Raw genomic sequence first — 14,704 nt, 5'->3', positions numbered from 1 at the left:
GCAGTCACGACGTTTGAAAAGCCATAATATTGATAATCCATTTGTGTTTGTTCGCTGCTTATATAAGAAGACAAATACACACCCAGTGAACTATGTATTCGTCTCTCAAAAACCAAAATATCACATCACAAAGTAAACATAAGTGCAACAAAGTCATGGTGCATTTCGACAGGCTATCCGATCTCCAGACGTGGCGATCTGATTGGAAGGTTTCTGTTAAGATCATCCGCAAGTGGAGAAAGAGAGAAGCAAACATCGTCACCTTTGAAATGGTTGTTTCGGATGTTTTCGTAAGTGACTCGTCTCATCATCATATTATATGCACCTAATATTAAATGATACATGTACATCATGGTTGAACTTTTTTCCCCCACCGTAGGGAGATAAGATGCAGGCAACAATCAGCGAGGACCTGTTGCCCCAGTTCTGTGCGGGGATTTAGGAGGGTTTGTGGAAAACCTTCTCTAATTTCGTCGTCACTGACGACACATCCGCTGTGAAGGTCGTGGCTTCCAACTACCGGATCAAATTCACTGCTGACACGGTTGTGGACAACATTCGTTGCTTATCGACCAATCACTACATCGATTACGTCCCCTTCGACCAAATTTACGAACGATGGCCTCGTTGGACCCAGAACTGCTGCTTAGGTAACGTTGCATTGTGTTGTTCCGGTTTTTAATATCATATCCAGTACCATAATTCTAATGACATGACACCATAGACACGATGGGGCAAGTTACTCACGTCGAACGAAGAATATTGGTGGACGATCCAACTGCTCCACGTTTTGCCGAGAGAACCCGGTTGATACGGTTTTCATTGACGAATCTTGAGTGACTCATTTTCGCGATTATTAGCTTTCACACACTTTAAAGATATACCGGGCTATTAACGTAAGGTGTCTCTGTGTGTAGGGGTCATCACTTGCAATGTGTGGCTTATGATGAGATGGTCGATGATTTCGTCCGCAATTTTTGGCTATGCGGAGGCAAACCAGTTGTAGTCTTGCGATTCTGGAGGCCCAAGTTTAAGGATGGAGGTACTGATTAGGCAAACGTATTTAAAACAATTCAATCACCTTTTAAATAAAAGATTACTGCATAAAACTAATTTTGGTTACCCTTTTTCCTTATTTTTCCACACCGCAGGAGGGATGGAAGTGGTTAGTCAACCGGGTGTCTCTAAAGTGATATTTGAACCACCCTTCCCTAAGGTTAGAGATTTCAAACTCCGGTTGGAATACTTCGACCAGCGCGAGCGGAGTGACGACGATTCGTAGCCTATGTTTCCATTTGTCAATGTTGCTTACATTCCAAACTTCTAAACCATGTTGCTGGACTCTTTATATTATCTTCATTACCTACATCCCAACAATCTATCTTACGTGGATAGGAATAATTTGATGTAAAATGTTTGTGTGTATTACGCATGGTTAATTATATATTTTTATTTGGTAAGCATCTACCTAATAGTGCCAACCTTTAATGTTAGACGTATGTGTACAAACGTGTACAAATGTTTATGTTTATGTTTAATTTCAAGGGTTTGGTCGATAATAATAACACGACAAGGTTTCAAACAGTCTTTTTTTTAGACGATAAAAAAATGGGAGTAAACCAAATAAAACGTTTATAACTTGATGTTAAACAATTAAACCACAACCCAAAGTACTACTAATAAAACGACCAAACTACTTTAAAAAATAGGTCATTGTTGCTAGTATAACCAAAGTCGCAACAAACACATTGGTCAGTTTTAATTCCATAGTTAATCCATCACTCTTGTATGCAATCAACGCCTTCATCCTTTCCAACTCCATCTGATTTTCCTTGTGCATATTTAAGATGTTAGCAATCTCCTCTTTTTGTCCCTGAAGCGCTTCACGCATTTGATTCAAACTAGTTAACTTTAGAAGATCTTCCTTCACTGTTTTCAGTTCCTCCATCATAGCTTCATCCCACCATTTAAAAATGTGATAGTCCCCATCCTGCATGTTTTTTGCTTATAATGTTTGTTAAAACGAAAACCTAAAGTTATGCAAATAAATCTGATCTTTAATCAACCTCAGGGAAACTGTACGTTACTTACCTCTCTATTTCTACAAGTGTAGTGGAGCCTCCCTGGGTTTGTCCTTGTAAAAGAAGGTTGTAGGTTTGGCCTTTCACCACAGTAACAAACAGCCGGGATCCCATACTCCGCATCGTCATACTCGACTGGACTCGTGTTTGCCAAAGCAGACATTAAGAACGAAACAGATAACGTAATTGAAGGAGGGAAAATAAAGAAAAGAGGAACGTTAAACTATTAACCGAATATCCAACTCTCTAAATCTAATCCAACATCTATGGCAGCGGCTCTCTCTGTTTCCCCCAAGTCAGTTCAATGAACCCTAATTTCCCTGAATTTTATAAGATATCGATTATATTCGGTTAGCTTTTATAGAACATTCTGTTTTGTGCCGTTTTTTGTATTCTAAAACAACATGAACTTTTCCAAGTTGTGTCGTTTTCCACTAGATACGAACGGCGTCGTAAGCTTGATACAGTGCTGGTCCTTTAATAAAGCCCGTAAATCAAGGGCTTTATGCTACAGATTATATTAGCGATTTTAGGGGAATCAATATCAAAAAAGGTGCGGTAGTACAGTGGTAGGATTGGCCTTGACTGTCTTTCAGTGTCACGAGTTCGAGCCCTTGTAAAGTTGTAGTAGGAAATTTTTTTTTCCTACTGTTTGTTAATGGGCAAAATTGGTTGGGCCGGCACTGTTGATAGTTTTGTGTGTTTGCCCGGTGAAACTAAGTACACGTCGTCTATATGGATGGTTCGAAGCTAGGGAATTGCCATTTTAGACCTTTTTCGGAATATAAGGAGCAATACGACATCTAGTACACATTTTCGGAACAAAAGGAGCAAAACGACCAAAACGACAGATATTGGCATACACGTTAATTAACATCTTCATTACATAGTAATTTAATTATCTAATGAAACATACGTGGCGAGGTGAAACGCAACACAGAAGGGAACCGACGATACACCTAGAGGATTTCACATATAGATTTTGCCACCCACCACACTCCGCAATTTACACAGATGATGTCATAATAACGTGTGTCGGTCGATAACCTGCCCCATCTCAAACAACTACTCATGGCACAGTCCGGGAAAGGGATCAACGAACTGGAGGGATATACAAAAGAATCTTTGTACGTGTTTTTACGCGCTGTCTTAAACATACTCAACCGTTGGAACAGATCTTCCCCGATAAGCCGTACTCCCTCTGATTGGAGTGGATAGTGATGTGCATCAAATTGGTGAAGAAAACGAACCGCCATCTGCTCGTCCCCATATAACATAGAGAAAATTCCACATGCGAGAGTGGACTCGGCATCTTCGGGAACGTTGCTTTTTAGTAGTGCGATACCGCGCTCAATGTCTCGCTCCTCAGCAACGATCCGTAGCCCCTCGTTGTAGACTGCTATTCTGTTCCCTGCCTCCAAGCATTTTTCGAAAATACGCCTGTGAATCCCTTCTTCCTGGAGTTCACCATTTGGCTTCCTTGTCGTTTGGAATAAAGAAGGATGTTCACAGATTTGGTAGATGCTGACAACCTTCAGAACTTCTCGGGCAAGCACCGTATCCACTCCTCGCCGACCAGCCTTTAATAATGGGCCTGCTCGCCAGAACCCATCAACTACGAAATGCTTGGCTATTTTTATCAAGATCTCGTCTGGCAGATCAGTCTTCTTACGGCTAGAAGTCGCCATTTTTTGGGAGTTAATAGCAATATGTGCAGTATGTGTAGAACCAAATAGATGGAAACTGCCGCCTGCCCACTAATAAAACCTACGATGTGAGAGGTGGTTGGGGAGTTTGGCGAAAATCCTGGAAATTTATACTAGTTTCTATATGACGTCGTTTTAAATTACCCTATTGTTAACTACTTAATTACGAAGGAACCCATTTTAGGTTTATGAGCTCTCATGCACGCCTACTCGATTAGAATTATTAAAACAAATAAGTAGTGCGAACCACGTGTCAGTTTCGTGTTATCGGATTTCAAATTCATTATATTCGAATTCGTTAAATATCGGCTGTAACTCAACCATCAGCTAACCCTAAGCCTAGACTATGACATTTGTAGGTTCTCTGATGTGACAACTTCGAAGAGAGTCGTATTTATTGTTGCTTAAATATGATAGTTTTCTCATCATTATGTTTATTTGATGTGTATCCAGTTACGTAATTATCATCACTTCTTCTCAACTAGATCAATCCAAAGGGTTGCTATTCACTTGTATTGATTGTACAATTATTTAAGCTTTTGTACGTAGACGACTACCACAATATATTATGACTCCCAACGTACATCAACTATGGTGTGGGGAATAAATTATCCTTCTGATAAGACAATACAACATTAAAGATTCTACTTATTATTAGGAGATAGTACAAGCATTCGGTCATTTCTTTTACTTTATTTAATGTCCAAAAACAAATGAACATTTTCTAATATTTTTGTGAAATAGCTACTAATAATAACAATTTTAATATTCAAAATTCTACATATTATTTTCTATCTCAATTTCAATAATTATTAGAATATAAAATAAAAAGGATAGAGTACGTTTTAACAATAAAACCATTGTACATATTCTCACGAAAATAAACCAATATTTGAAATAGAAAACAACATTTTGATTTCTATTTCTCGTCAGTTTTTCATTCCTCATTCCGCGGACAGTCTGACGAACGTCTGTGCAGATTCTGTATGGGTTCCGGAGCTTTCTCCTTCCTGGGCAATTGTTTCAATTGTTGTCCCATCGTGTCCCATCACATTGTTAATGTGGTGTTGTGCAGCAAACTCACTTCTATATGTTTAAAAAATTAAATGTACATGTGAGACTGTGAACAGATAAGAACACATACGCTTTCATACCAAGTATTAATATAATATCAACTTACATCTCCTTGTGATGTCGAAGTCCTTCGAAATCTGCTCGAATGAAGAATTTAGAAGACGCTTCGGTGTGTACAAGACATGGTACGCCTACACACATTTACGTAATTGAGTTGATAGACAAATTACATGTACTTGCTTCTATCATAATATCAATTTCATCTGACGTACCTTCATAACTCCCAACCTTAAAGAACCGGAAGACACAAAACACTGGCTCGGATTTGTAGAGAACATGACATCCCTTTGATTCCCAATCAGAGAGGAATTGATGGGCATAGAAGTCTGTGAGACGACATTTGACACTTTCATTCCTGCATTAACGCACAGTTGCTTTCAAATTTAAACCTATGAAGTTCAAATATATATATGTATATTACTATGTCTATAGCATAATAGGTCCTTAACCTGCCATTCAGGAGAGTGAAGACAACTTCAATACACCTGCCATCGTAACGTCTTCTTATGACGTCCACATTTACAATGCACCCACAAACATCTAACGGGGGAAAATAAAATGGGGATGTAACGTTTATTTTGTATTTTTGCAAATGATACACTTAAAAGTAACGTCCTCAACTGACCAAACGACCACTAAATGAATCTCAGCAACCATCGCAAGTTCATAATTCCACGGACATTAATATATACATATTAAAGAAATTATAGATAAAACATACCGAAAGAAACGGGATGAGTAACTCTGCCACGAGTTATATCATCGATATCCTCGAAGCGGAAGTAATTTTTGTGATTCAAAGGTTGGATCACATCCATGGTTGACTCATGCGTAAACTTGATTTGGTATGGGTGATGAGTATTCCTCTCCTTGAGAGTTAGATTGATTAATTTAAACTCCCGAATATCGTACCAGGAACCGATTTCAGGGTTTGGCGGGATATTTGGATATTCACCCTGTAGAAATGCCACTTCGATTGTGGAACCCTTCATAACAGATAAATTGTTATACATCAAAAACTGTTGGATTTAGCGAAATAAGAAAGACTTGTTCAACTAACCTCTTCGTCCACATGGAGGAGAACTCATTTTATAAAGCATTCGTGAATCGACCAAGCGTTCAACACCTTGGCGTGGATACACCAACACCAATTCCTTCTCTCGCGGTCCAGTTCAGCAATACGATCGGTTCTGAAGCTCATGGTGATCTCAGATTTTGGATAACGGTTCGAGGTTCCAAAAAGAAAAAAACAACCATCAAGTACATAATATTTCTACATTAACCTAGTTGAAAACGTCGTCACTAAGGTTAAGCCGCAAAAAAATAAAAACATGAAAAGAGGATCTTAAAAGAACGAGCGCAACTCCTGTGCATACCAGTAGAAAAAACAGGACTTACACCCGGTGAGGTAGCTACTGCAAGTACACCTACGGTGGTGGAGGAGAGAAGGCGACGATCTCACTTCAAAAAGGAGACCACGGAGATGGAGGTTCGCAACATGGAATATAACCAGGCCAGCGACTTCAACGGCGGTGTTCATGTGAGGGACCATGAACCAGAAAATATTGCCAAACGCCTCGGCCTCCATCACTTGGCCGGTAAACATTGTGAACAGCACATAAGCGAAATTCGCATACGGATCCGTTGGTGCAAAATAGCGTAGCTTTGCCATACCTTCAGCAAAGGTGGGGGAGTTTGAAGCTAGCATGATGCCCTCAAGATAGTTCGCTACGATGTGGCCCCTGTAGAGGAGAAGCTCAAAGTAGGGCCTGAACTTAGACTCCATAGTGATGAACTGTGGCCACGTGATGAACGGACGAAGTTGAACAGTTTGGAGGTCGACAGTGTTCAGCGCCTCGACCAAGGCGGGGATAGGAGTGACAGATACGGGTATAAAATTGACAAGGAGGCTTGTAGGGTTTGGCAGCTTGATGACCAGGAATATCTCGTTCGGAGGGGTGTTCATTGTTTTTTTTTTTTTTTTTTTTTTGTTGGAGACGATATGGGCTGCGGATGGTATTTGCTGTGTGTAGGGAATAAAACATCTTCTTACGTACACACATCTATATATAGTGAGAACAGTGGTAATTTTATTTTTACTATAACAGGTAATTAACTCGATGGTATTTAACAGTAAAATGTACTGATTGTATAGGAATATATTTATATAAAAATGTAATAATTTAATTCTGTTTATTAGCCACGCCAAAACAAGCTCTGTTGGTTCTTTGGTACTCGTGTACGTATATAAGTAAAATTATATAACTGATATTTGACATCTACAACCCTGCAAGTCATATCGATTCAAATTGACTTATATGGACGTCAAATCAGTTGGCCATTGCATTAAAAATTGCAACATGTCATTGCATTAAATATGACTACTAATAGATACAAACACATTGTTAATTTCCCTATATTATAAATTAAATATAGTGGTTTCAATTTGAAGTATAAAAGGGTACAATTCAATTCAAGCTACACGGGCATGTAACCGTTGATGTAGGTCTTAGCCATGTATCGTACAGAATAAGATATTCGATAAACTATTAGTTTTCATGGAACTAATAGCCAGTTATCACATCTAACAAAGTTCGTGGTTACCTTTATTAGCTTGCCTTATTATGCAAAGGTGCATCGCTGACAAAATACTTCGTTTGATATTAAAATTAGAATTGATAGGAGATAAGGTGTACACGGAAACGAGGAAATGCAAACATGTTTCGTTATAACTACCAAAGCATTTGACTAACTCGGCGAGCGCACCACCAGATTGTGCATTTCCTGCAACGATGCTTGTAAGGGCCCACCATATCGAGTACGTCTTTCTTCCTCATTGAGAGCGTGCATTTTAGTGCGCACGAACGAGTTGTTATTTCCCCATCATCAGGGTAGTCAAAAAACACACCATAAGTTGTATTGTGTGATGCTCCATATTGAATAAGCTCAGTGATGAGTTCTTCACACATATCTCCAACCTCTTCGGAGTCAAGTGGGTAGTGTTTTATAGAAAACAGCTGAAGCAAATGACCCGCCTGGACTCCAGACTCTTTACAGATGCACAACATGGCAGACGCAAGAGTAGCGTCGGCATGTGTTGGTACGTTACGCAGGAGTAAATTTACGGCCCCTTCAATGTCCCCATCTTTTGTTGCAAGACGAAGGCCTTCATAATATATGGCCGTTGGATTATCCGCATCAAGGCACCTTTCAAAAAACTTCCTGTCTCGACCACCAAACATGATATCATCGGGGTCACTGCACATGTTGAAGATGTTTGCCTCTTTCAAGACGTCGCGACGGTAAACTATAGTTTTGCCTCTATTTCCCGAACGTAGGAGTGACTGCATGTACCACCAGTGTTTTGCTGCCATTAGTTTAGCTATTCACGCCAACAGATCGTCAGGAAGATTTGGGTTGGTCATATTTGTAGTGAAAGTATTATGTGCACATTGTAATGCAAACGATTTTATAATACGAACTTGTTGATATGGTTGGGGAAGTATTTGGTATGGATATAAATGATACTTGATATAACTGCGTGACAAGATGGCGAGGTGACATCAAACCACTAATTTAATTATTAAGATTTTAAAACATCCACTAACAAAATAGATGGAGTGTCGTTTTGAGAATATTAATGGGCCGTTAATATTTTAGGCCCATTTACATCATAACCATATATGATCCCCCACATCCCCTATTAGTATACACGTGTCATAACCATATTACGGATTTGAAGTCTACTAGTATAATCTACTATCTCAATCTCGATTATTCACTACCCGCTCAGCTTAACGTAGTGGCAGACATGACACCAGTTGGCAACTGCGATGTGACAACTGATACCCGCAAAAGTCGTATATGCGAAGACGTAGAAGAGTTGTTTAACAAGTAAGTAGAGGGATGTGATGTGTCTTGATGAGTACGTTTAATATGATGTATTTGTAATCATTACTAAGTTACGAAATCTGGTCACATTGTGAACTAAATATGTTTCTGGTTAGCATTCTATATATATTCACACATGGTTTGTATGGAACAATGATTACTACGTATTTAGGCTATAGTTTGACCTCTCTCTATGTCGAATTATGTGCTGATTTGTAACTTGTATTAGTATTAAATAAAAAAGAAAAATCAAATTATTGCTTTGTTCAGTGCAGAATTTATTAAACCGTTGGGTAAATGGTAGTTGGGTAAAGTATATGCGGTTCATGGGTTAATTGATTGTTTTGGAAACCGCAACAGTAATTTTTTTTTCAAAAAAAACGAAAACTACAGAATATTTCTTGATTGGTAACATAACGCGGATTTAAAAAATAAAGCTTAAAAACCGCACTTATGCATGTCGTCGTTCATTGCCATAAATTATTAAAAAACCTGCAACTCGCAACTACAACTCTCCCTTTATTTAGAGTACCCTCCACAAGTTGCAACACATACGAAACATTGTTTTAGAAAAAGCAAGTGAAAATGCCGCATGCAACTGGAAAAATGCCTGAGATACCCGATGAAATATTGATTAAAATCCTCGGCTTTCTCGCAGTTGATGGTTTGGAGTACCTTGCTCCAATACTGAAGGCAGGTCATCGAGGTGTAGAAACGGCGCTCTCTCCCCAAGTTTTAAAGGTTGCTAACATCTTCAGCTTATGCTGGCATCCGACGATGTTCCAAACACCACATCACCCAAATGGTAGAGTCCAAAATGAAGGGATCCATAGGTGTATTTTCGAAAAATGCCTAGATGCTGGCAACAAACAGGCAATTGTTTTCGAAGGTTTCCGGGTTGTTGCCGAGGTGGAAGACATTAAGCAAGGTATCGCACTTCTAACTCGTAACGTTCCCGCGGAGCCTATCTCGACACTAGCTTGTGGGTTTTTTTCAATGTTAGTTGGGAACTGCGAGATGGCTACTCATTTTCTTGAACTGTTTGATTCACATCACTAGCCAATTAAATCGGAACGAGCAAGGTTTCTGGCCAAGGGGTTGTTTCGGTTGCTGTGTAGATATCAGACGGCGCGAGTAAACACATACTTGGACACATTCGTCTATCCTATTGCTCCCTTTATCCCTAAACCGGAATGTACTCGATTGTGTTTACGGGAACATGGTTTCTACTCTCTCCGGTATGAAGATTATGACATTGTCTGCACAAAGTGCGGCCTCTGGTGGTTGGCGAGAGCTATATGGGAGATCCTTTAGTTATATTTTCTCATCAGATGTTTCGCCCTTAACGTACTATCTGATGAATATCTTGTTATCAACGCAGTTCTTAAATCTTCTACAATCCATGTAAGTACTATAAATCCAGCCTTTAGTTTAGAATGTCTCCTGGTGTACTAAACTTGGTTCATGTAACACCCAATGTTGTATCCTTTATAAGAACGCGGTATCTATCGATACTTATTATGTTGTTTAATAATGGTAAGTGGTTGGGTGCGTAAAGGTGGCCAAGGCATCGGAGATGAACTATGAATATAGAACTATATAATTTGTTCTTCACTTTGCAAGACCACTTAAATATGATAGTAAGACGTACACAACCTGAAAGATGTTAGTGTAATAATAACGTTTAAAATTTCAGTGTACGTTCAAGAGTAAGTACGTATAGTGTACGTACAAAAGTTTATACTTTAAGACAAGATGGCGAGGTGACATCAAACCATTAATTATTAAGATTTTAAAACATCCACTAACAAAATAGGTGGAGTGTCGTTTTGAGAATCTTAATGGGCCGTTAATATTTTAGGCCCATTTACATCATAACCATATATGATCCCCCACATCCCCTATTAGTATACACGTGTCATAACCATATTAAATATTTGAAGTCTACTAGTATAATCTACTATCTCAATCTCGATTATTCACTACCCGCTCAGCATAACGTAGTGGCAGACATGACACCAGTTGGCAACTGCGATGTGACAACTGATACCCGCAAAAGTCGTATATGCGAAGACGTAGAAGAGTTGTTTAACAAGTAAGTAGAAGGATGTGATGTGTCTTGATGAGTACATTTAATATGATGTATTTGTAATCATTACTAAGTTACGAAATCTGGTCACAGTGTGAACTAAATATGTTTCTGGTTAGCATTCTATATATATTCACACATGGTTTGTATGGAACAATGATTACTACGTATTTAGGCTATATTTGACCTCTCTCTATGTCGAATTATGTGCTGATTTTTAACTTGTATTAGTATTGAATAAAAAAGAAAAATCAATTTATTGCTTTGTTCAGTGCGGAATTTATTAAACCGCTGGGTATATGGTAGTTGGGTAAAGTATATGCGGTTCATGGGTTAATTGATTGTCTTGGAAACCGCAACAGTAATTTTTTTTTTTTTTTAAAAACAAAAACTACAGTTATCAACGCAGTTCTAATATCTTCTAGAATCCTTGTACGGCCTATAATTATTATAAGAACGCGGAATCTATCGCTACTTAATATGTTGTTTACGAAAGCTAAGAGGTTGGGTGCCTAAATGTGACCATCGGAGATGATTTATGAATATAAAACTATATAACTCGTACCTTCCCATTGCAAAACCAATTAAATATAATACTAAGACGTACACAACCTGAAAGATGTTAGTGTAATAACAACGTTTAAAATTTCAGTGTACGTTCAAGAGTAAGTACGTTTAGTGTACGTACAAAGGTTTATACTTTAAGGTCTTGTACGTATTACAGTTTGCAAATTGCGTGTACGTAGAATGGGAAGGAATAGTTCGGGCATTATCTCCCTTCATGCAATTTTTATTATGCAAATTAAATATAAATAAAGGTTTCTAACGCAGATTCTTCTATTACGTATCTACGTGGCGCCACCATAATAACGGATGTCAAATGCGTTATACACTACTTGGACAATTATTTCTCTTAAATTCCGCTAGGCTCTACTTAGGGTACTCATGACAGCAGTAGGTTGGACGAAGTGACAACTCCTACCCCCAAAGTCGTGTTACCATAAACGTGATGTGATTTATTTCTCAGCGAGTTTTAATTAAACAGTAGTAAGTGACGTATGTCTCGGCACATTACAACAATGAACAGGTATGGTGTTAGCGAAATAAGTATCTCGTTAGCGTTCTATAAATTATAATTACCAGTCCCACTGAGTGCAATCTGAACTTTGAGTTCTTCAAACACCCTTCTGTACAAGTTGCAGTGCCTACTTAAAAACCACAGCAAGCTGGCGTCTGCGTCTCAAAAAATGCCTCATCTACCAGATGAGATGTTGATTATCATCTTCGGGTTTCTCGCAGTAGATGGTTTGAACTACCTAGCTCCAATAGTCAAGGCATGACCTCGGGGAGTCAAAACAGCGCTTACGCCTCAAGTTCTCAAGGATGCTAACATCTCCAGCATTACTTGCCATCCTTCTTGGTTCCAAAAATTACATCATCGAAATCGTAGAATAAGAGAGGAAGGGATGCACCGGCGTATCTTCGAAAAATGCCTTGACGCTGGGAACAAAAAGGAAATCTATTACGAAGGTCTCCGGGTTGTTGCCGAGGAAAGCGACATTGAGGGAGGTATTGCACTTCTAACTCGTAACGTACCCGCAGAAGATGATGCCACACTAGCATGTGGGTTTTTTTCTATGTTACATGGGAACCTCGACATGGCGGGTCATTATCTTTACCTGTTTTTTGCATACCACTACCAACTAAATACAACTCAAACAAGGATTTTGGGCAGGGAGTTGTTCATGTTGCTGGGTAGATATCAGACGGCGCGAGAAAACACGTACAAGGATACATTCGTCTATCTGATTGCCCCTTTGATCCCTTCTCCGGAATGTGCTAAATTGTGTTTATTGGAGCATGGTCTGTACTCTCTCAAGTATCGAGACTATGACATGGTGTGCAACAATTGCGGCCTTTGGTGGTTGGCGAAATCTATATCCGAGATCCTTTAGTGATATTATCTCTTTAGATGTTTCGCCCTAAATGTTTCATCTAAATGTCTTCTGTAATAAACGCCGTACTAATATCTACGTCATAGGGTTTACGCGCACTGAATCCGGCCTTTTGTTTCCATGGTTTTCGATTCTAGTTATTTTTAAGCATGTACCAATTGATGTTGGTTCCTTTCCTTTTTTAACTGTTCTATCTTGCAAAAGAACTATACACAAGTGATATATCTGCCTATTGTGTATGTACAACAAAGTGTGTGTGGGTACATGGGTGTTTACGTTTGGTACGAGAAATGTATTGTTTTGTTACAACTGTGCATTCGGTTGGTGAAGTCGGATGTGTACACATCTCTATGATACATAGGTATCGGGCCTCAATTTTAGTAAGCCCATTCGGTATGGATTTGTTGTTTATTTTCTTAAAAATAAGGCTTCAATTTTAGAGTTTGAGTTGAGGCCCCATTTAAAAATTTAAAAATTACATCGGACTTACTGAGAAAAACAATTTAAAAGTAAACAATACTTGATCTTTTCGTATTGGGCCTCCAATGTTGCTGGACCGGTAATTAAAATTTGGTTTGTTTAAACCAAATTGTGACTAGGATAACTCTACAATATCAACCATTGAATCAATTTTGTCGTAGTGGGTGGGCGCCATAACGTAATTAAGAAACCATTGGGGGGGGGGGGGCGGGGGGGGGGGGGGGAAAGCATACATCAACAACAAAAATAAAACAAAACCACGTACAAAACGTAAATTAGTTGTTTGTACGTACACTACGAATTAAAGTAAATTTGAAATATAAACCCGAAGAAAAACAAAGAAAGCGAAGAGTCGCGCTTATTAGAGTAGGAGAGAGGGGGAGTCGGTAGAAAGACGGAACTGCTACTGGCGACGTTTTGTTTTATTTAAATATCATCACCCTTTCTCCTTTCCAAACCCAGGGTAGAAACGAGTAACACGATATTATCAGAAAAAAACCATGGAGTTTAGAGTTGATGCCATCGCTGATCTTATACCAGGAAAAACGAATTGGATTATCCAAGCGAAGGTCTTGAATTCGTGGTATGTTACTGAGTTCTTTTGGAAGCGGGTTCTGCTCCTTGCTGATACACGGGTTAGTCCACTTTGCTTTGGAAAATATTTGCACGAAGTTGTTAACTAACGCAGTGGTCTTATACACAATTGATATGCAATTTGTAGGGTGACACAATCGAGGTGGTGTTTTTACCAGGGACCTATAAGAAAATGAGGAAGTATATCTATGATGGTGATTGGTATGAAATTAGGAATTTCAAGGTCATCCAACCAACACTTAGGGAGAGGAATACGCATCATCCTTTCCAAATCAAATTTACTGATGAGTCGACGATGGGCCTGCTCTCACCGGTGAATCAAAAACACTACTTCCGTTTCGAAGATTTGGGTGATATATCTCGAGGGAGAATTACCCATCCCATATCATTCGGTACACTTATCTTCAATTTTCAATTACACAAATCGTTTGAAACAACGTTAACAAACGTTTGCTAATTGATATATTTGTGATTATCACTAGTTTTTAGGCCTGATACTAAATAAATAGGTTAGTAGACAATTTCATATCAAAATACATAGGTCGTAACTTCATTGGCCGCATTTGCCCCCTCGAGCAATCTTCTGTCTTCCACCCCAACTACACACCCACAGACATCTGATTCGGGGTAGACACATACTTTAAATGTGTGTCTGTACATCAACAATAAAAATAAAACAAAACCACGTACAAAACGTAAATTAGTTGTCTGTACGTACACTACGAATTAAAGTAAATTTGAAATATAAACCCGAAGAAAAACAAAGAAAGCGAA

This window comes from Camelina sativa, chromosome 2, assembly GCF_030686135.1.
Source record: "Camelina sativa cultivar CO46 ecotype springtype chromosome 2, ASM3068613v1".
NCBI lineage: Eukaryota > Viridiplantae > Streptophyta > Magnoliopsida > Brassicales > Brassicaceae > Camelina > Camelina sativa.
This window is presented reverse-complemented; position numbering follows the sequence as displayed.